At 39.6% G+C, this 20989-nt stretch overlaps 1 pseudogene; it reads right to left on the bottom strand.

Moving 5' to 3' along the window:
- Positions 1 to 16839: 16839 nt before the first annotated feature.
- LOC103196950 lies at positions 16840 to 18662 on the bottom strand (annotated as a pseudogene).
- Between the last annotated feature and the right edge of the window lie 2327 nt (positions 18663 to 20989).

Here is a 20989-nt window from a genome sequence, read left to right as displayed (position 1 = left end):
TTCCTCTGTCTGGCTTCCTGTCTTTTAATCCCCTTTCTCCTGCTCTTCTGGCCTGCTTCTTTGGGCGTCCCTGAGTTTCCCCTCCTCACCTAATCCCTTCGGCTGATTTCTCTTCTCTTTGGCTCCCTGGGTTTTACCCCTTTCTCCTGCTCTTCTGGCCTGCTACTCTGTGCTATGCCCATGCTTACCTTGCTCCCGGAGTCCCGGTCCCTCTCGGAGGGTAACAAGGGAAAGAGTTCAGTGCAGATCAGCGAGTAAGCACCAGCCCGCCCGTGCTTACCTTGCTCCCGGAGACCCGGTCCCTCTCGGGAGGGTAACAAGGGAGCTGTCTGAGCACTAGTGACTGAGTTTTACCCCTTTCTCCTGCTCTTCCGGCCTGCTACTCTGTGCTATGCCCGTGCTTACCTTTCTCCTGGAGACCCGGTCCCTCTTGGGAGGGTAACAAGGGAGCCGTCTGAGCACTAGTGACTGGGTTTTACCCCTTTCTCCTGCTCTTCCAGCCTGCTACCCGGTCCCTCTCGGAAGGGTAACACTGGTAGTCAAATATATAGATATAAAAACCAAACCAAACTCATTGTCATTGAATCGATTGCAACTCATATGGATCCACATTGGGTTTCTGAGGCTGTAAATCTTTACAGAAGTAGATTGCCTCATCTTCCTCTTTCTTTACAAAAAAATGGAAACATTTCTTTATTCGGTGAGTGTTCCTGAAAGGGGTCTCTGGGATGCAGTAGTTCCCAAATGTATTTAATAAAGAAATAATTTTTTTTTTTTTCTGAGCACCTTTTGGGTCAAGTGTACCATGGAATACTTTGGGAAAAGATGTTATAGTCTATCCTGTTAGCCACCCAGAATACACATGGGATGAAATTTCTTCCAGATTGTTCCATGTTCCACTATAGATTCTGTATGAAAGTAAGTTTATTCAGATCTTCACTTAGAAGATGTTTATTGAACATCTGAATTTGTTGAACACCCATTATGTGACAGGAATTATGAGCAGTGCCAGGAACATGGAGGTGTATGAGACTAATACAGACCCTAGCCTCATGGAGCTTATGTCTTTCTCTAGACATGTATCACATGAGGAAGTGACCTCTTAATTCCTCAGCTGTTTTCCAGGCAGAACCCCAACAGACTCTCCATCAACCCTGATGCACTGCCTTCCAAAGACTAGAAGATTATAGAAATGAGACCATATGTCAAAACAAACAGTCAGTGCCTTGGCAGGAAGAAGAGGAGTGCTGAGAAAAATCACATCCATCTTGCCAGGGAACTAGATTAAAACCAGAAGAAAGAGAATCCTTTCATTTGGAGTGGGCAGTTTGTCAGAAAACAGTGCCTCTGAGGTTGATGGAGAGAAAAGGTCGTGAATCTCCTCTTTCTGCTGCTAACATTTTCCCCTGATAGCCAGAGATCACTGGCTGAAAACAATGAATGTGTGAAGATGCAAATAACCTAAAACGTCAGGTCTTTCACAATCATGTAAAGTTAAAAAAACAAAACAAAACAAAAACCAGAAAAGCCATTTGATCTGAAGTTCTTATCTGGATTCCTGGCCATTCCCATTTTGCTGAAGAAGAATCATAGTCAGTGTGTAATACGTTCTTTTGTGGGTCTATTAAAAAAAGAAGAAAGAAAGAAAAAAGCCAGGGTGATTATCTTATGCAGAACTGCTGCTTCCTTGGCTTGCCACATCCTGTATCTTGGTCAAGCTCATCTGGGCCAACTGGAACACATCTAGCCAGCTCCTAGTTGTGAGTACATTTTCAGGCTTTCTACACTAAGTCTCCTCTCTCGGTGAGGGGCTTGCTGCCAAAATGGATGAATCAGGATCTCTAAGGATTGTTGGGGAGATAAGGAGACTACAAAGGGCCATCTTGCCATCTGTGTTACACTTGACATCAATCCATGTACGTTTGTTGAGCATTTCTTTTATGTAATGCACTATGATAAGCATTGAAGGCGGGACATTAAGGAAGATCAGATACCTTGACAGTAGAAATTTAAGTTGAATTGGGAGAGTGTAAGTAGATGTTATCCCAAGCTGGAATTGGACATGCACCTGAAAATTGTTCCCTTTCTGCTTCTTCTACTTTCCAGACTCTGCCCTTACCTTAATTAGAGTCTCTGATGCTTTCCACTTGCAGACTAAATCATACCTGGCTCTTAAATCAGTTCTGATCAAGGCAGAAACAGGTAGTGGGGCATTACTTAATCTAGTTGCCATAGATTGTGTGTTGAGGATGAGTAGACTTACCCATTCTGTTATTTAAAAAACAAAAAAACAAAAAAACTCATTGCCGTCGAGTCAGATCTGACTCATAGCGACCCCTCCTTGGGTTTCCAAAGCAGTGACACTACGGAAGTAGATTGCCCAATCTTCTTTCCGAGGAGTGGCTGGTGTGTTTGAACTGCCAGCCTTCTGGTTAGCAGTCAAATGCCTTAGGTACTACACCACCAGAGCTCCTATTATTGTCCTCCCTCTTACTGTCAATCCATCTCCTCTTAATTTGAAATTTCCTTGACATTTCTTCTTCTAGATCCCTTTTGAGTTTGCAAAAGGTACTGCTTTGTAGGAGTCAGTCCTATGGCAGATCAATTTCCTCAATAAAACTCAGCATTTCTTCAAGTAATCTATCTAATGATAGATAAAGGAACGTTGCTATAAAGTTCAGATATGACCATATGCAACCTTCTGAATGTCAGTGGTTAGTAATGTAGGCTCAGGGATCAGTCTATGTGGATTCAAATCCTGGATCTTCCACTTATTAGGTGTATAACCTTGGGCAAATCACTTAATGTCTTTGGACCTCAGTTTTCTCATCTATATAATATTGTTGTTGTTATGTGCTGTCGAGTCGGACCTGACTCATAGCAACCCCTCCTTGGGTTTCCAAGGCAATATCACTACAGAAGTAGATCGCCCAACTTTCCTTCCAAAGAGTGGCTGGTGGGTTTGAACCTCCAGCCTTCTGGTTAGCAGTCAAGTGCCTTAGGCACTACACTACCAGAGCTCCCTGCCTATATAATAGGAAGCTAATATGGTACTTGTGAGGATTAAACAAATTATAAAACCTATAGGATAGTATGTATCATATAGTAAATGATCAATTAAGTTGCTATTGTTGTTACATATGAACAATCATGAAAATGGTGTAGGACCAGGCAACATTTTGTTTTGTTCTGGTTCTACCATGCAATCTCAGTGTTGGTAGACCCTGGTTCCCTGGCCAGGGACACAAGCATCTAAGCCCAGTGAGTAGTGTGGGCCCTACAATACACAAAGTCACCATGATTCAGAGCTGACTCAACTATAACTACCCAAAACAATTGTTACTATTAATGTTATTCTTTTCCTGATTGATCTAAGACTCTTATTTCAGGAAGAGAAGAACTCATCAATTTGGACTCTGCTGTAAGAGAGTGGCAGGGGTGTGGGAACTGCTTATCTGTCAGTCTCACAGTTGTATCTCATATTTGCAGAGTTCAAGTTTTATATTGGAAATGTTCACCTTCCAATCTTTTATAATAATCTTGTAGTTAGAAGTGAAAGTACAGTCTACTATAATTTTGAGTGCGAAGTAAAGATTGCCATGACCACACATCAAACTCCACCACTAATCCATTAAGCAGGGACTTAAGAGAAGGAAGCAGGCACTCTCTCACCTCATTCACCACTGGCCTACTGGCTGGTTGGGTACCCCTTCCCCACCTTTGAACATTGAGCTTTGAACTGTTGCCTAAGATTCTAACACCTTTTCTTTAAGAAGACTATTACCCTCAGGGAAATTTACTTGCCAAAAATTCCAACAGTAACTATGGGCTGAGATCCTGGGGGTAAATTGGTATTGGATTTCTGGGCAATTTGCCCTAAATGCTAATGTATAAAACTGCACCTGGATGAGGATATTTTTCTTCGGAATTAAAGATTCATGGCTTAATTTTTACTACAAGAAAAAAAAGCTAGTTTTTTTTTTTTTTTTCAAACTAAGCACACTAAATGGGTCCAACCTAGACAACCACTTGATAGTAGAAATTCTGTGGCATTCACCTTTGCTGGCATCACGGTGCATAGCCTAGTGAGTGAACACGTAGACACTCCAGATAACATGGTGGACTGAAATGAGGCTGTATATTAGAGCCATGGTGTCCTGGGTTCCAATTCTAGTTTTGCCACTTATGTACTACTGGTATGGTCTTGGGTAAGTGTTTCACTTCTCTAAAAACCAGTGCCTCCTTCCCAAAAGTTGGGAGTAGGTAATAACAGCTAACTTTTTTTGTTCTTGTGTGATGGTCAGATTGGGAGTTACTGAGAAGATGACATTTGATTTTCAAACTTGAAGGACATGAAGAGGTTAGCTATGGAGGAAGGATGTTGTGGGTAGTGGGAACAGTCAGTGCAAAAACTTTAAAGTGAGATAGTACTTGGCATGTTTAAAGAACGTTAAGGATGCAGTGTTACGACAGAGATGTAAATGGGCCTGCATTAGTTATCAATTGCTGAACAACAAATTACCTCAAATTTTAGGGGCTTAAAACAACAAGTATTTATTTTCTCACAGTTTCTGTGGGTCAGAAATCCAGGTACAGCTTAGTTGAGTACCTCTGACTCAAGGTGCCTTATAAGATTTCAATTAAGGTGTTGGCTGGGACTGCATTCTTCTCAAGGCTTGCCTTGAGGGGAATCTGCTTCCATGCTCACTCACATGGCTGTTTATAGGATTTAGGTCATCTCTGGTCTCAGTTCTTTGCCACACATCCTTCTCCAAAGGGCAGCTCACGGTGTGGCAGCTTGCTTCCCACGGAGTAATTACTGAGTATAAGACTGAAATGAACTGGTTGTCAGTGAGTTGATTTTGACTCCTGGTGACCTTATGAGTTTTTGAGTAGAATTGCACTACATAGAGTTATCAATGACTGTGATCATTTGGAAGTAGATTACCAGGACTTTCTTCTGAGTTGCCTCTGGGTGGATTTGAACTGCCAACCTTTTGATTAGTAGCCAAGCACATAACAATTTGTGCCACCTAGGAACTCCAAGTATAACACTGGTTATCATTTATTCATGCCTGCTATACACCAAAATCTGTGCTGTATGCTTAAAATTAACATTCTCTAATCCTCCTAACAAGCCTGTGTTGTTGTTGTCATCAAGTGCCATTGAGTCAGCTCTCACTCATAGCAACCCTATGTACACCAAAATGAAACACTGCCAAGCCTGTGATGTAAGTGTCATTATTTCCATCAGATGGATTGGGGGAGTGAGGTTAATACTTAGCAAAGTCACATAGCTAGAAAGTGGCAGAAACAGATACAAACCATAGACTGACCCAAAATGTCATGCTATCACTTCTGCTGTATTCCAATATAAGCAAGTCAATAAGGGGAGGTTATTATACAAGGTCATGACCACCAGAAGGTGAGGATCATTGAGTAGCATCTTAGAGGCTGTCCACCAAAGGGCCTGATCATGTTGTGCCTGGTAGCCAATGTAAGGTCTTTATTGTTGACGAGTGAAAAGAAGACTCATTGGGGATAGTCCAGTAGACAGTAAGTGTGCTCTAACTTACATTGTAACAGGATCACCCTGGCTAGGATGTTGGTAGGGTTAGGGTAGAAGGAGGGAGAGTGGTTGGGAAGATTTTACAGTAATCCAGAGAAGCTTGGGAGAAAGGTCCTGTTTGAAGATATAAATTTGGGAGTCACTGGAATATAGATCCATAAGACAATTACCAAGGGAGTTGAATAATTTCAATTTTTTAACTGTAATGTGGCAAAATCCATGCACCAAGAAGTAGAAACCAATCAAGTGATTTCATATGCATTTTATTCTTTTAAAAATGATATCTAAACAACATTAAAATATGATCCTTCCTGCTGTGAACCCTCTACATGAAGATGAGAATCTTCAGTTATATGGAAGCATGTGGACCTCAGAGTAGCACTGGTCTCTATGGAAGTAGAGTTGAATGGCAGAGAGTTACCATGGCCAATAGCACAATAGCATGGCCATTAAGCTTGTCTGGCTTATTGTTCTAGTAAAGTTTTTCTACTCTTTTTTTCCCCCACTCTTTCCAAAGAAGAAACTGTGAGCCCACATTGTGAAAGCTATTTATACCTTCCTTTTGCCTTATTTGACAAATGTACAAGTTTCTCTCTAATCTATTTATGGAGGCATGCACACACACAGCAAAAAAGGAAGCAAATAATTTCTAAACAAAAATGACTGACTACAATTTCTTTTAGTGTAGACAGAAAATGGTCTAGGGACTTTTGTCCATTTTTCTTAAGGAATATTAGTTTCATCTGTGTCATGTGTTAGAATAGCCATTCCATGTCCAGCACCATGGCTTCTCCCCCTTCTCCTCCCCCCTCCCCCCGCAACCAATTAGGGGGTTTCCTGATCATCTTATATAAGTTAGGTTCTTTAGATTAGTGCAAGACAGGATGATCTGTCTGGCTTCCTCACCCTCGATGCCACGAACTGAGCCCCTAGCCCAGCTCCTGTATCTAACAGCTGTGCAGCTCCAGCTTTCTTTCTTTTTTCTGTTTCATAGTTTTATTTTTTGTTGCTGTTGTTGAGAATATACACAGCAGAACATACACCAATTCAACAATTTCTACAAGTGCAATTCAGTAATGTTTACATTTTCTGAGTTATGTAACCTATTCTCATCCCCTTTCCAGAGTTGTTCTTCTCCTGTTAACATAAACTCATTGCTTATCTAATCTAGAAGTTACTGCTTTCTATTTTCCCCCTATAGGTAATTCTTAAAAGAGGTAATGCTCAAGGAAGATATTATTTACTAGTTAAGATAAACTATTTTTTTTTTCTGCTTTACAAAGACTTCTGGGGATGCTTTTGGTTGAAGGTTCAAAGATCAACTCAGGGCAATAGTTTCAAGGGTTTATCCAACCACCATTGCTCCAGAAGAGCTGAATTCCATGAGAATTTGAAATTCTGTTCTTCATTTCCCCCCTTTTGATCAGAGTTCTTCTATAGAATCTTCGATCAAAATGTTCAGTAAAGTTAGCTGGGCACCATCCAGTTTTTCTGGTCTCATGACAAAAGGAGGCAGTTGTTCATAAAGATAATTCCATTTCCTTCTCCTATAATCTGTGGCTCCTGCTACTTTGTTGCTTCAGATAAATAGACAGTTCCAGATTTCTTAAATCTGCAGTGAGACCTGGGCCCAGCACTGGCCCCTCCATGTCATCAGGATTTTGCACATCCTACATTCTTTGCCTGAAATTCCCTTCTTCCTCACAATCTTGTTGCTATTTGTTCTTCAGTTTTCATTTCAGGTGCAACATCCTAAAGGAAGTTGTGGTGGTTGGCCTTGAAAATCTTTGTTAACACTTGTCTTTACATCTATTGTAGTATGAATCCCATAGTTTGGTCCTTGTTTGTTTATTGGTCCATCTCTTCCATTAGACTAGGGCAGTTTGAGGGCAGATTTACACCCAGCACAGGGCCTGACATGCAATAGGCACTCATCAAATACTTTCTGAGTCTTTAAGTTAATGATCAAGTGAGCAGATATACCTCTTTTTTTTTTTTTTTTTTTTTAAGATAGGATGGAGGGGAATGGAGGCATATAGATAGAGCTGACTGAGAAGTCAGGACAGAAAAGGAAATTGTACTTGTTCACAGGCATGTATTACCTCAGTGAAGGTGAGGAGGTGTGGCTGAGGGTGAGGGAGGCAAGGAGCTGGTAGGATGCTTGAGGAAACTAGAAAAGGTTTGGAACACAAAGGAAATAGAGAAGATGAGAAACATGGCTGAGATTGGAGGTCATAAATTTACAATAGAGCCCAGAAATATGAATATACAACTTTCATCAGAAGGTCTTAGCATCTTGAACTAGAAACAGAAAATATGACACAAGTTATATTTATTCATGCCTACTGGATGTCAGAATCTGTTATATACTTAAAATTCTCATTCTCTAATCCTTGTAACAGGCCTGTGATGTAGGTATTATTATTTTCATTTTATGGATGTGGAGACTAAGGCTGAAGTGATTAATAATGTAACGAAGTTACACAGCTGGCAAGTGGTAGAAGCAGATGTAAACTGTGGACTGACTCCATAGGACAGGACTTTGCCTGTGGCCATGCCTTTCCACTGCTGCTTCAGTGGGTTCGATTGGGTTGTTTTGAGTTGGAGATGGTTATGATGAATCAGTTAAAGGACAAGGATGTTCCAGAAAGAAGGGTATTGGCTAGAGTGTTTTTTGTGATTAACTGTGAGTTCTAGGTAAGCTAGTAGGATCTGTATATATTGGGGATGGACATCTTAGTGATGAGAAACTAGAGGTATCAATGATATCAAAGAACAGATTTAGAAAGAATACAAAAAAAAAAAAAGCCCTCACTGCCATCAAGTAGGATCCGACTCATAGTGACTCCTCTTTGGGTTTCTGAGGCAGTATCACTATGGAAGTAGATTGCCCAACCTTCCTTCCAAGGAGTAGCTGGTGGGTTTGAACCACCAGCCTTCTGGTTAGCAGTTGAATGCTTTAAGCACTACACCACCAGAGCTCCTTAGAAAGAATAAGGGAGCAGGAAAGGGGACATAGATAGGAAGAGGTGCTTTGTTTTTTTGAGTTCAGAGTGGCTCATTTCTAGGTAGTGACAAAGCTTAGGTGTGGCCATTGAAATAGATGTGAAAGACCTAGAATAAGGGAAGTTATGGCAAGTACTGTGTTTCTTCTGTATTTTTTTTTTTTTTTGAAAGCTAGTGCCTGAAACATCTTAGATGCTCAATATTTACTGAATGAATGAATAAATAAAGCTAACCACAAAGAGAAACTATAAAATAATGAAACTTTTTGACTTGTGTGGTTTGTGAGCATTTGTTGGTATTTTGTAATCCACTTCACCGTGATCTAATGAAATAGATGAAGAGAGAAAAAAGTTTGCCATCTAAAATTAAATTAAAACAAAGTGCTTCCTTGAAGTAACTCTGACGCTGGAGGGTACAGATACAGGGGCTCAAACATTTGCGGGTCTTTTTTTTTTTTAAATAAATTTTTATTGTGATTTAGGTGAAAATTTACAGAGCAAATTCATTTTCCATGCAACAGTTCATACACATTTTGTTTTGTAACACTGCTTTCGATCCCTACAATGTTATAGCTCTTTCCCACTTCCTTCCTCTGGTTACCTTTTCCTTGTGTCCTTCTTGCCTATGCATTCCCACTTCAAGCTTTCTCCCTGGGCAAATGCTGCCCTTCTGATCTCCCAAAGTTGATTGTTCTAAGGAATGCACCTCCCTGGTGTACATGTTCACTTTTTAGGCCTGTCTATTGTTTAGCTGAAAATTAAGTCACAGGAGTGAGTTCAATTCCAGGCCCAAAGGGTGATTGGGGGTCATAGTCTTGGGTATTTCACCAGTCTGTATCAGACCAGTAAGCTTGGTCTTTTTTATGCTTTCGAGTTTTGTTCCACATTTTTCTCAACTCTGTCCAGGATATCCGATTTTGATCCCTTTCCAACTGGTTGGCAGTGATAGCCAGGTACCATCTAGTTCTTCTGGTCTCAGGGGTGTGTAGACTGAGGTTTCCATGGCCTGTTAGTCCCTTGGACTAATTGTTTCCATGTGTCTTTGATTTTCTTTGCTCTTCTTTGCTCTGGAGGAAGAGAAACCAATAGTTTCATCTTAGATGGCCACTTACCTACCTGCTTTTCATACCCCAGTGGCTACTCATCAAGCAGGATGTTGAACAATGTTTTTGTGTATTATGTTATGCCAGTTGGGCTCGATGTCCCCAGGGACCATGGTCCTGAGCCCACAATCCCAGTGACTCACTCCCTCAAGGTGTTTGGTGTGGCTAAGAAGTTATTATAACTTTGTCTTCTTTTAGCCCTATTATATATGTGGACCTTTTTATAGTACATACAAATACATATATTGAATCTGCCAAACTTATATATGGTCATGAATATCTTCCCATTTGCCTACCAATACTTGATCATCTTGCCTGTCTATGTATCCACCCATAGATTAATGTTTGTTTGTAGGCCTTTTTGATTGGAAGAGAAAACAAAGCTCAGTTACGACAGTTACTGTTTTCACAGCAGAGAAGAATAGTGAAAAAACCAGGAACTACAATCTTCTTTATATGCTATTAAGTTTGTTCATGTGTTTCACATTAATTAAAGCCTATTGGGGTCCTTTAGCAAAGATAATATGAGATCTGTGTTTTGTATGTTATGTCAAGGAGCCAGGCTCTGTCAACGCTTTCATGCTTTTAAACCTGTAATCAAGGCATATAACCTTATTTACACTAAGTCATAATTATCATTCACAAAAGGAATATAAAAAAGAATCCTGATTCACGAATTAGTTCATTGTTTTTTGTTGCTGTTGTTTGATTGTTAGATATAACATGCATGTGTGCCAAGTGATGAGAGATGAAACAGCATGATGTAATCCAGTTGTGTTTCAAAGTGTAAAGCCTCTAGGGTATTGGTAAACACACAGCTAAACAGAGCCTTACAATATGCTTCTGTGTTTTATGGTTTTGTCAAAATCAAAGGAAACATATTTGCTTTGGAACAAATAATTGTGGGAAATTTCTATAGTGTCCCTGTCGTTTGTTTCTCATGGTAACTAGAATTCCTTTTGCGATGTGAATGACATTGTAGAAGTGAGCAGTGCTGGACAAAGAACAAGATGTATTCCAGCCTTAATGATGGTGTGGAGGAGTTTTACCCTAGGCTTCTTATTTCATTTGTCAGGAAATAGCCATGGAAAGGTGTATTATTGTTCTATAAACAACAGAGTTATGGTTTTTAACTGAACATACATTTGATGAAGAAGGAGAATTTCCCAATTCTTTATTCTTAGATCATTAAAACTAAAAGATACTTCTGGCTCTCTACTTTGCTACCTTCATGATTTTGAAGTAGAGAGGATAACTTTCATGTGACTTGGCTATCTGTTCTACGGTTTCCTACATATTTGCAAACAGCATTCAGTTCCTTTTCTTATTTAACTATGTGGTGGTACATAGTCATTGCAATGAGCTCCTTTTAGTCAAGAATATGCTCACAAAAGGAGCACTCTAAGAATTAAAATCTATGAACCAAGAATTAGGAATTTTGACACTTTCCAAATCATACTTTACTCCCACCTTCCTTATAAAATAATTAAATGCACTTTTTATTGTTTAAAATAACAGAAAGACCCACACTCTGAGGGTGCTCTCAGATACCACTCTACGTAGCATGAGACGTAAAGCAAAAGGCAGAAGTAGAAATGTCTGAAACCAGGGGATTCCAGGCAGAGATGTCACACCATCAGTTTTCTGAAGGCTCAGTTGATTCTTATACTATGATTGAATGCCATTAGACTAATTATAAAGCATGTCACATTGTGTAACTGGAAGGCATGAAGTTAATTGATGATACTAGTTCAGATATGTTAAGGCAGAAGTGATACCATTTGCAAAACAAGAATGCATTAAAACCAATTGTCAACAGAACCACAGTGCAAGGGAATCACCATAAAAGCTTACACAGAAACAGCAACATGTAAAAACATCCCTAAACTCACAAATATATAAAATTAATATTCAATTTTATCCTTCCATAGTTAAAAGGATATGTATCTTGGCTATTGATTGCAAGGACTAGAGATTATAGACATGTTATATCTTCATTCTAGACATGCTTTCTCCAAAATTTTATTTCTTACCTTTCCTGCCTTCAGAATAATGGAAAAATTAGTTAAATTACTTCATTGCTATTTCTGGAAATTACTTTTGTAAATAAAAGAGGACCATAGACCTGGTATGATTAATTTCATGCAAATGGAAAAGTGTTAATCATTATAAATCTACATGGTTTTGTGAAACATCATATATTGTCAGTATGGTCTAAAAATTAGAGTATTGTAGGGTAGAGGAAAAAGAGTCCATGTGATTTGTAATTTACATCCTGAAGTTTCTTCCTTTTTCAGAAAAACAATTAAGAACATTCTTTTGCCTCTTAAATCAACAACACACCACTGTGAGAATTGGGTGGTGTTTAAGTCCTGTGAGAATGTCACTAAAAGTGTTCACTCTTGTCTACCTTAACCTTGATTTCAAGTGATTCCTCAGATTTCTGCATTTTCCTTGGTGATCATGTGAAAGCACTGTTAGTATAGCCACAGGGCTGGAAGCACAGATTTAAGATATGAGTAGGTGGTCAGAAGTAGACATTAGTGAGTGTAGGTTTCATTCAAGAAGTTTTCAGTGAAGGAAGGTAGGGATCAGATGGTAGATTGAAGGGTAACATGTTCAAGGGAAGGTTGTAATAGGATGGGAAGAGAGATTTGAGCTTTGTTATAGGGTGAAGGGAAAGATCCAGTGGAGAGAAAGAATTGGAAGAATCAAATAGACAACCAATTAAGTATGGATGCTCAAGGAGGATGGGACGGATAAGTTCAAGCATGCAGTAGCTTTGCAGAGCCAAATCACTCCCTGAGCTTGGAAGAGGAGAAAAGGATGTGGGTGAAAATTTATAAATATTTTAAGAAAGACCTGGGCAAGCAGAAAGAACCATCACCTATCTTCAGCTGAGGCAAGGTGATAGGAGTAGGATTCAGAATCTGAAGAAAACAATGATCCAGAATTGGTTTTGTATGGAATATGATTGGGGATCACTGAATATAAGAACTGTTGAGTAGCAAAATAAGCCAATTGAGATTTGATATGTAAATTATAGCAGAACTAATAGAATTTTTGTTTAGTGTCTTCACTTGGGAGAAAACGCAAATATGAATGGTTTGAAAACCAGGTTAGAGATTCTTAAGGTAAGTATGGCTGGAGAAGATAAACTAATAGAATGTGTGGTACTAGACAGAGATTATAAAAGGATCTAAAAGGGATTGATGACTAGTGAAGTTGGAGAAAACTTTAGAAAATTGAAGAAAAATGGAGGTAGCAGATTTAGTAAAAGTGAAGGACTAGAGGTTGTTATCAAAGAAGGGAATTTAAAATTTAAGATCTTAGAGGTGAGTCTAAATTATAGTTAACTAGATCTATAGTACAGGTCTGTTATGGGTGGAAAAGTTGAGATGATCAAGGATATGTGAGATGCAGGGCTTGGAAGGGTTGACACAAACGTGGAGGTTCCTACAGGGTTTGAACTTCCATTTCACCAGTATTTACCTCCTTGATGGAACTCATTACTCTGTTTGCCTGTTATTAAATGTTGCCTTCCCACTAGACTGTTAACTCTTCTAGAACTTAAATAGTATCTTTTTCACATTTTTTTTCTTATTTATTTATTGTGATTTGGGTGAAAATTTACAGAGCAAATTCACTTTCCATACAGCAGTTCACATACACTTTGTCTCATGACATTGACCACAATTTACCACAATGCAATAGCTCCCCTCCCACTTCCTCCTGATAATTACCTCTTCCCTGTGTCCACCCTTCATGCAATCCTGCCCCCTGAGCTGTCTCCCAGCTTATGCAGCCCTTCTTTCTCCCATGATTTTTCTCTCCAAGGAGTGTATCTACCTCAGGTAAATGTTCAACTCATATGCCTGTCTTTTGCTTGGCTGGAAACCACAGGTGTGGGTTCAAATCCAGACCTGATGGGCAGCTAGGGGCCATAATCTCAGTGGTTCCACCAGGCTCTATTGGACCAGCAAACCTGGTCCCCCCCCCCTTTTTTTCACCAAGTGATTTTGAGTTTTGTCCACATTGTTCTCCCTCTCTATCAAGGATCTCCTACGTAGATCCCCTTCCAAGTGGTTGACATTGGTAGCCAGGCACCATCTAGTTGTTCTGGTGTCATAGTCATATAGGCTGCAGATTGGATGGTGTACCAGTAGCTAGGACTGATTGTATCCATGAATTTTTGGTTTTCTTCATTCTTCTTTGCTCTGGATAAGGAGAGACCCATCACTGCATCTAGATGGCAGCTTGCAAGCTTTTAAGATCCCAGTTGCTACTCACCAAAGTAGGAGGTGGAACAATATTTTGTGTAGTATGTTGTGTCAATTGAGCTTGATGTCCCCTGCAACTACGGTCCTGAGCCCACAGGTTCAACTACTTGGTACCTCTGGGTAGCTGGCTGTGACCAAGCAGTGACTTCTACCTTGCCTCTTGTCAGCTCTACTATACACCTGGGAATTCAGATCATACACATAAACTTATAAGACAGTTGTCTTTTTCACTTTTATATCCCCACTGCCTGATTCAAAGTTTCATATACCTATTAATACAGCATAATTTATAAATGCATGAATAAGAACAAAATGTGAGACAGACATAACTTATGAAAAAGCTAAGACATACGGATGGCATGAATAAAGACGGAGAAAGTTGTTATATATGTATAGCCTTGATTTCAGAGGTAAGCAGATATTAGGAGATGACTGAAGAACTAGGTTTATAACTGGGTCATGGGAATAAAGAATATGCTTACCTCATAAGGTGAGGGATTATAAAAGGAGTAGTCACTATTAGAAGAGGTTGCATGGGACATGGTGTCTTTAGAGACAAGCCGGTGATGAGGAGAAAGGACAAAGAATGTGTTTGTTTATATTAGGACAGAAATTCCATAAGGTATTATGGAAGAGCTTGGTGGTGGTGGGGAAGGACGCAGGTATTCATATTGTGGGGAGGGATGGGGTTAAGCCAAATCAGAATCAGAGTATCAGAAGTGATGTCAAAGGATGGAAATTTTCACTTATGGCAACATTCCAGTAACATGAAAGAGGAACGATATTGGGAGACAGGCTGAAGATACAATCATGACATTGACTGAAATAATAATACCAGTTACTAGTTGCTGTCAAGGTGACTCTGTTTCATGGTGACCCCATGTGTGTCAGAGTAGAACTGTGCTCCACATGGTTATCAATGGCAGATTTTCCTAAAGCCTTCCTTCTAAGGCACCTCTGGGTAAATTCGAACTTCCAACCTTATTGTTAGTAGTTCAGTGCATAACCAGTTATACCACCCAGGGACTCTGAAATAATACTAATAAAAGCAGTTGCCATCAAGTTGGTTTTTCTATGCTCCATATTTGACTGCTAACCAGAAGGCTGGTGGTTCAAACCCACCAGCCACTCCTGGGAAGGAAGGTTGAACAATCTACTTCATAGTGATACTGCCTGGGAACCCCAAGGAAGGGTTGCTATGAGTTGGAAATGACTCAACGGCAGTGAGTTTGGTTTTTTTTTTTTTTTAGTATGTGGTTTTCAATGGCTGTGACCTTTCAGAGGTAGATTGCCAGGCCTTTCTTCTGAGATGTCTCTGGTTAGATTTGAATCACCAAACTTTCAGTTAGCAGCTGAGTGCTTAACAATTTGCACCACCCAGAAACTGTCTCTGAAATAATAATAGCTAATATTTATTGAAGGTGCTTTGGTAGTGTAGTGGTTAAGACATTTTCATGCTAACCAAAGGGTTGTTCAAACCTCCTAGCTTCTCTGTAGGAAAAAGTTGAGGCAGTCTGCTTCTGTAAAGATTTACAGCCTTGGAAACCCCATGAGGGTCACTATGAGTCAGAATCAACTTGATGACAGTGAATTTGTTTTTGGATTAATATTTATTGAGTCCCATTATTGCCCAGCAGTATACTAAGCACTTCCCATGAATGATCTGTTTGAGTCCCATGTCAGTAATACAAGGTAGATAATATTATCATTTCTATTTTCTAGAAGGTTAGGTAACTTGCCCAAGGTCACACAGCTATCCCATGGCAGGGCTAGGATTCAGATCCAGTTATCAGCCTCCAGAGCTTGCCCTCTTGATCATTACACTATTCAGCATCCAAAATGAACACCCAAGTTCCAACAAGTAGTGTTTCTTTTTTCACTTCCCAAGTGACACCCAGAGGTTGAAGGTTATAAGAACTCAGGAAATTTCAGGCCCTGTGTTCTTTTAGGTAGTAATCAGGAGAAAAACATGTATTTTTGTTTAGCCTGGGGTGGATGACCTTCAAAGCTCTACAGTGAATGATAGCCTCAAAAAGCACCTCAAAGCCTGAGACAATTTTAGCATTTACAGATTATTGATCTAATTTCTTTCTTAAGAAAGACCTACATAATTACAGAAAATATTTGGCTTTGACAGAAGAAACAAAATGCCTTGCCTAATAACAGACTTAAAAAGATAAGGGTATTGATTAACTTATGTGAAGAGACTGTTGAATGTGTTGTGTGTGTGTTGAAGATTGGGGGAATTAATAGTTGAATTTGGAGCCATATTGCTCAATACCATGTGAGGCCAACCAAGAGAGAGAAAGATTCATCCAGCATCTGGGGACAGAGTGAGTTAGGTGGGAACAAAGCACCAAGAACTTCATGAAGGAGCACAAAATCCAGGGACAAGGAATAATTTAGAATTAAAGGAATATTGTCAGGAAATAGAATTCACGAATGTGGGCTTAAATATGCTTTCCTTGCACTCTGAGGTATTTCAACCACACATTGGCTCTCACTTGTGGTGTGCTGAAGGTGTTGTTCACCCTGTGATACCTGACACAGGTGAAAATTTGGTTTGCAAAATAATTAATGACAAACTGTCTATATGAAATATTTTTAGTTTGTGGTCTTTTTTTTTTTTTTTTCATTTTATATGGCAATTTATTACTTTAGGTAGAGATTTGTGTTCAGCAAATATTTGAGAGACAGATCATCCGTATTACCTAACTTGATTCCTTTTCTCCTTTTTCCTCAAAAAACAAACAAAAAGAAAGTGGTAGGGGGACTCTTCCTGCCTTCAAAATACAACCTCCTGCTAAGATCAATGAGGTAGCAGAAAGCATGCATTTGTGCTACTAGTTGCTAAATGAGTTACAAGGCATGTAGCTTCTTCCTTAGATGTCAACATAAATCCCATTGATCAAATAATCTAGTTGTAAGTAATGTTTCCTGCGGAGGGATTCTGAGAGTATTCTACCCAAGAGGATGAGAACTATCACCAGGAACAGAACACCAAAAGCAACGTTGTTGTTGTTGTTGTGTGCCGTCGAGTTAGACCTGACTCATAGCAACCCCTCCTGGGGTTTCTGAGGCAGTATCACTATGGAAGTAGATTGCCCCAAAAGAGCAATGAGGAACCACTTTTCAAAGAGAAGGCCATATTGACTTTCTGGAACATTGTTTTGTGAGGAACTGCCTGGATTGGCCTTCCTATTTTCCTGGGTAGCAGTTTTATTTGTAGCAGAGAAACCCACATTTGACACAAGGAAGTGTAGCAAAGTTGTGTGCATCCCCTGTGTTCAAAGTTAGGTTAGAAATTTCTCTAGAAGGCACAATTTCTGAGGTGATTTTCAAGATTGTAGGTGCCTGAAAGGTGGAAGTCGGAACTGCTGTTGTAGTCATGCTAGCTATGGGTGTAATCATGGCACTTGTGAAAACTGTAGAAACAAGGGCTGTGGGAGGCTGAGAAGTAATGGTTGTGACAGGTGGAGGTGTGGTGGCTACTTGAGTTTGAGAAGTCACAGCAGGTATCACTGAAGGATTGGTAGGTTGGAGGCTACCAACTGCAGTCTTTGGAGTAACAGAGATGGTATTGGAGAAACAAGTCACTGTAGTTAAGAATAGAGTCACATTTTCAAGCAGCTGATGAGCTATTTTTTGTTTGGGGGAAAACTGTGAACTCAAGAGTTTGGAATTTTTCTTTATAAATCAGAAACTGTATACTCATTTCAGTAATCTTGAGTACTTTCTCCAAGTGATCTGAGGATCCAAACTTCTGAGAAAGTGTACCTTTCCATATAGCATCACCTGTCAGATGATAAGGTATGGGAGTGACTGCTTGTGAAGTCTTGGCATGTAAGAGAGATTCATCTTGGGCTAGCTCTTGACTTGGCAAGTCAGTTCTGGTCAAAGATGGAAAATCTCTAATTATCCTGTAAGCCTTAAGTCCCTTTCCTGGTTTTAGTGGACAGGCTTCCTCACTGGGACAGAAAAACAGGTAGCATTTGGGTTGTCTAGTCGTTTTTCAAGTGTTGAAGATCAAGTTACATGCTTTGTCTCCTGCTATGTTCTTTGTTGAACAGCAAGAATTAATGCAGTCTTCTTGAGTTAATGTGTGCACAGGCTCATCGTCTCTGATTCCCTTAGAAAGAGATGACTGGATGTCAATGACAACATCTTCTAGACTTTTGGTGGAACACTTCTGACTGGTGGACAGCCTTAGTGTCAGGAAACAAAGTATTAGAAAAGTGTAAGTCAAGCTTCATTCTTCCCTGAAAAAACATTTTAAATTTCAGTTTAGTTTTGATCTTCAAGATTGATATATTATCATCCCTCTGGACTTAGTTTTCTTTGAAAAACTGCAGAGATGGTGAGATTTTTTTTCTTCAGTGGGCAAACAGAGTTAAAATAGATTGAGCTAAAGCTTATGATTATGTGTACACATTTCATTGCCAAGGATCAGGGCTCCTTAACCTATGAGAAGGACAAAGAGAAGCCCCTAAGTTATGACTGTGAGTCTTATCTCTCATCTCTGGAAGGCATTAACAACAGAATCTGTTTTTCTCTCAAGGCTGACCACCCTGGAACACCTCAGGCGATATATTTGAAGTCTTTTGGTTTTATGTCTCTGGGTCCAGGTGCTCTTTCTGAAGCTATTTTGTACATTAAGTATCAAAGCTGCTTAACCACTGTGCCACTAGGTTCCTTACACAGCCATCGCTGTTGCTGTCATTAGGTACTATTGAGTAGGTTCCAAATGATAGCGACCCTATATACAACAGAATGAAACGCTGCCCAGTCCTGCACCATCCTCACAACCTTTGCTATATTTGAGCCCACTGTTGCAGCCATTGTGCCAATCTATTTCGTTGAGGGTCTTTCTCTTTTTCACTAACCCTCTACTTTACCTAACCCTCTTTCTCTAGAGACTGGTCCCATCTGATAGTATGTCCAAACTACATGAGAGGAAGTCTTATCATCTTCACCCCTCAGGAGCGTTCTGGATATGGACCATATATTTTTTTCCAAGAAAGATTTGTTTGTTTTTTCTGCCAGTATATGATATATTCAATATTCTTCACCAACATCATAATTCAAATGCATCAATTCTTCACACACCTATTAGAACAGTTAAAATCCAAAAAACATGGACAACACCAAATACTGGGGAGGATGTGGAGCAAGAGAAACTCTCACTCGTTACTAGAGGGAATGCTAACTGGTTCATTCACTTTGGGTGATAGTCTGGAAGTTTCTTACAAAACTAAACATAGTTTGAACATTCCGTTCTATCTTATAGTTGTCTTGACTTCTCTACCATCTAGAAGTTCTGTAACTACACAGTTTGTTACCTCTTTTTGATTTGTAGTTGTCCTCATTTGTCAATTGATGTCTCTGGTTCTTTGTTTACAATCTTGTAGGCTTCTTTACTTTGGATCCTTTCAAAACTGGTTGGTTTCTGGATTATATCATCATGTCAGTTGTTGTTGGCTGTTGTTTCTTCTCTGTCCAAAGGGCTCCCTTTAGTGTATCTTGTAAGGTTGGTCTGGTTTTAACAAATTCCCTTAATTTCTGCTTATCTGGAAATGTCCTAATTTCACCATCATATTTGAGGGACAATTTTGCTGGGTACATAATTCTTGGTTGGAAATTTTTCTCTTTCAGGGTTTTATATATAGCATCCCATCGTCTTCTTGCCTGTGTGGCTTCTGCCAAGAAATCTGAGCTTAGTCTTATTGGTTGCCCCTTGTGGGTAACTTTTCGTTTTTCCTGTGCTGCTCTCATGATTCTTTCTTTGTCTTTGGTTTTGGTGAGTTTGATGATGATATATCTTGGTGATTTTATTTTGGAATCTATCCTGTTTGGGGTTTGTTGGACATCTGGAATGGATATATTCTCATCATTCATCATACCAGGAAAATTCTCTTCCAACAAATCTTCAACAATTTTCTCTGTGGTTTTATTTGTCTATTCCTGTTCTGGAATTCCAATGACATGTAGGTTATTCCTTTTGAAGGTATCCCAGATGAACCTTAGGCTTTCTTCATTTTGTTTTGATCTCGTTTCTGATTGATCCCTTTCCGAAGAAGTGTTGAGGTATTTGCCCTCAGTCTCACTAATTTTGTCTTCCATTGATTCAATTCTACTCCTTTGTCCATTCAATGTCTTATCTATTTCTGAAAATTTAGTATTAATCTTTTGGGTTTCTGTGTGTAGATTTTGTATCATTTCTAATTTTTCATTTATTTTGTCATGTTGTTCCTGTATTGTCTTTCAAAATTGTTCTAGGGTCTTCTCTGTGTTTTCCTCAATTTTGTCATTGTTGTCCTTGATCTGTCTCTCAATTTGTTGAAGGTGCCTAAATATAATTCTTTTGAATTCCTTATCAGGGTGTTCCAATGCTGCATCTTTCTAAGGGATGTGTTTTGGGTCTGTATCCTGGTCTCTTGTTTCTCCTGCTTTATCTTACTTCTTTGTGTGGACTGTGATGTGCTGTTGTCTCACAAAATGGTGTTGTGACATTTTGTGTTTGTATTTAATTGGTGATAGTATGTTGGAGTGAGTTGCCCAAGATTTTTGTCTTCTTTGTTTTGTTTGTATGTTATCTACTTAAGCAGGGTACTGTACTGTGCTCCTCTGTTCACTAGTTGGTAGCACTTATGCACTCACCACTTGTCTCCTTTCCTATTGTCAGTCTCTCATATGTCCCTGCCATCCTTGGCAAACGGAGCCTATTCTTAGGCCCCTGGAATCCGAATGAATGCTGTCTCTTTAAAATCCAAAATGGCCACCACTTGTAAAGATTCAAAATGGCTGTGCCCTCAGTCACTTTAAATACCCAAAATGGCTGCTGCATGTAAATAATCAAAATGGCTGCACCCTCTGGACAGCAGAAAGTCCACAGCTCAGGTTGTTTCCCTCTTTGCTGTTTCCCTTCCTAGTCATAGACCACCAGTGCAGTCGTCCCTGCAGCCCTTGGTGATTATGGCTGACCTTTAGTTCAATTCTCAGGTCCCAACACCACTTGGAAATATTCAGGCTGTT

The sequence above is a fragment of the Orycteropus afer genome, unplaced genomic scaffold (assembly GCF_000298275.1).
Source record: "Orycteropus afer afer isolate SDZICR_OR568_19922 unplaced genomic scaffold, OryAfe1.0 scaffold00071, whole genome shotgun sequence".
NCBI lineage: Eukaryota > Metazoa > Chordata > Mammalia > Tubulidentata > Orycteropodidae > Orycteropus > Orycteropus afer.
This window is presented reverse-complemented; position numbering and strand designations above follow the sequence as displayed.